This window comes from Mus pahari, chromosome 8, assembly GCF_900095145.1.
Source record: "Mus pahari chromosome 8, PAHARI_EIJ_v1.1, whole genome shotgun sequence".
NCBI lineage: Eukaryota > Metazoa > Chordata > Mammalia > Rodentia > Muridae > Mus > Mus pahari.
Genome location: NC_034597.1, coordinates 20,031,215 through 20,033,988, shown reverse-complemented (window position 1 = coordinate 20,033,988; position 2,774 = coordinate 20,031,215). Strand labels below are relative to the sequence as shown.

The following is a 2,774-nucleotide window of genomic DNA, read 5'->3' as shown; positions in this document are numbered from 1 at the left end:
AGCAGAGTATCTAGACTAGCCAAAACTTGTAAGCTCCACCTTTCTAAAGAGACATGGCTCTATAAATAAGCTGTTATGAAACAGTAGAGAGAGATCCCTAATATAAACTTCAGGTCTACACATGCACATGCATGTGCACACATGTACACATACATTTGCACCTGCACACAAGAACATCCACACATATGAATGCACACTACCCTGAAAAGTGGGAAAAATCGACATTCCTTACCAGAAAATAATAGCTTTCCTTTTATGAGTCTTCAGCTATCTCCAGCACCCTCCCTTTCATGTGGTACTTAAGGTGACACAATTATGATAGTGCCCCTATCTTTTACATATGTTTTGAATTCTAAGGAAGAACAATTATAATTTTTTTCCTCCCTGAAAATTAGTGTGTTAGGGAACATAGAAATTGAATCCAAGAATGAGTTTGAGGAGAGGATTCATCCTTAATGACTTCCAAGCCTTCTGTTTTTTAATGAGCTACTTAACACTATGGGAAATTTTATGCAGGCTATGTGGAGAGCAAGACATAGTTCAAGGGAGGTAGGGTGGGATTGCTAATACTGTAGTTGAAGAGGTAGTTAAGTATGGTTAAAGACATTATATAACCTTTCTCTACTTGCTGAGAAAGAAATCAGGGGAAAACATTGCTTTCATAACAGCTTCTTAAAAACACTAAGAATTCATCTAACCATGGAGATAAAAGGCTTTTTCAATGAGAAGTTTAAAACATTGGAGAAATAAATTAAAAACATTGTAAGATGGAAAGACCTCCCATGCTCATGGATTGGCAGAACTAAACCTAAGAAAATTGTTATATTATCAAAAGTAACTTTCATATTTAATAAAATCCCCATAAAATTTTCAACTACTTCTTTGAAGAACTAGAAAAAAAATCAAGCAAAAACTCACATGGAAAGTAAAAAAATCAAATAAAACCAAAACAAAACAATAAAACAAAACAAAAAAAGAACTCAAGTAGTCAAAGCAATGCTTAGCAGAAAGAACAATTTTGGAGACATCACAGTACCTGATTGTAAATTATACTTCAAGCCACAGCAATAAACACTATGTGAAACTATAAAAAAAAAAAAAAAAAAAGTGGTTCAGAAATAAAGCTACACAGATACAGCCACCTAACTCTCCACAAAGGTATAAAGGAATATCCAGTGTCAAAATAAAAAGACAATTATCACAAAGAGGGTTGGGAAAGTGGTCTCCCATATGAAGAAGAATAAAACTGTACGCAGGTATCTTACTGTGGACAATTCTTACAAAAGTCAATGGAAGATGCAATTTGGTAAAAGGCATAAAACTTTGAAACTGCTAAAGTAAACCTAGGTAAAACTCTCTTCAAAATATAAAGCATGATAAGGGCTCAAATATTATAGGCCAGTTATCCTGAAATGGGAGGGGGACTACAGCTGACTCTCAAGTCATTCAGAGAATCATGAACTGGAAATTTTGCAAAATCAATCAATCAATCAATCCTCGGACAATATGATTTACCAAAATGAAATCAAGAAAACATGAAAAATTAGCTGAAAAGTATTAAAATTTCACAGAAAATAATCCCAAATATTAACAAATGGGATTCTATGAAGTTAGGAGTAGTCTGCACAGGGAGGGAAACAATTACCACAGTGAAGATGCAATGGGCAGACCTGGAGGCAATCTATATTAACTGTACATCAGTGAAGGGAAGGTTATGTAGACTAGATAAAGAAGGATTCAGCTTTCTGCCGCAGCAGCCATCTTCCAGTAACTGGGCAAAATGACGAACACAGAGGGAAAGAGGAGAGGCAACTGGTATATGTTCTCTAGGCCTTTTAGGAAACATGGCGTTCCTTTGGCCACATACATGCTAATCTACAAGAAGGGTGATATTGTAGACATCAAGGAAATGGGCACTGTTCAAAAAGGAATGCCCCATAAGTGCTACCACAGCAAAACCGGAAGAATCTACAATGTCACCCAGCTTGCCATGGGCATCATTGTCAACAAGCAAGTAAGGGCAAGATTCTGGCCAAAAGGATCAATGTGCGGATTGAGCACATCAAGCACTCAAAGAGCAGGAGAACAATCAGAAGAAAAAGGAAGCCACCGAGAGAAGCACACTTTGTGAGGACTAACGGAAAAGAGCCTGAGCTGTTGGAGCCCATTCCATATGAATTCATGGCCTAATGTACAAAAAGAAATTAAGTACCAGGACTGCAAAGCATTCCCCCACCCCCCCAAAAAAGGGATACAAATGAAATATCAAAATCCAAAAGCCCAACCATCCAATAACAAATAGAATAATGAACTAAGTAGACATTTTAAAAGAACAAAGTTACAAATGGCCAATGAATCGTTTTAAATGTGTTTGACATCTTTAAACTTTAGGAGAAATGGCCTTAAAACTTATTTGGGATCTATCTTGCCCTAGTTAGAATGGCTAGTTGAAAGAAAATGAATGGCAATAAATACTGATAAGGATGCGTGAGAAAAGGATCATTTATATACTGCTGGAGGCAATGCAAACTCCTGCAGGTACTAAGGAAGGCAAAACAGAAGCTCCTTAAAATATACCAAATATTAAACAGCCATATGACCTAGCTACACCACTCCTGGGTGTATCTGCACAGAAGCAGAGAGGCACATGCACACCCATGTTTTGTTGTTGCTGTTGTTGCTGTTGTTGCTGTTGTTGTGGAGTGATTCACAATAGCTGATTCACAATTGGGAAAGCCTAGATGTCCACCAGCAGATGAATGGATGACAAATGT

The 2,774-nt window shown here is 37.1% G+C and overlaps 1 pseudogene; it reads left to right on the top strand.

Moving 5' to 3' along the window:
* The first annotated feature begins 1,780 nt into the window (after positions 1-1,780).
* LOC110325020 lies at positions 1,781-2,199 on the top strand (annotated as a pseudogene).
* The last annotated feature ends 575 nt before the right edge of the window (positions 2,200-2,774 follow it).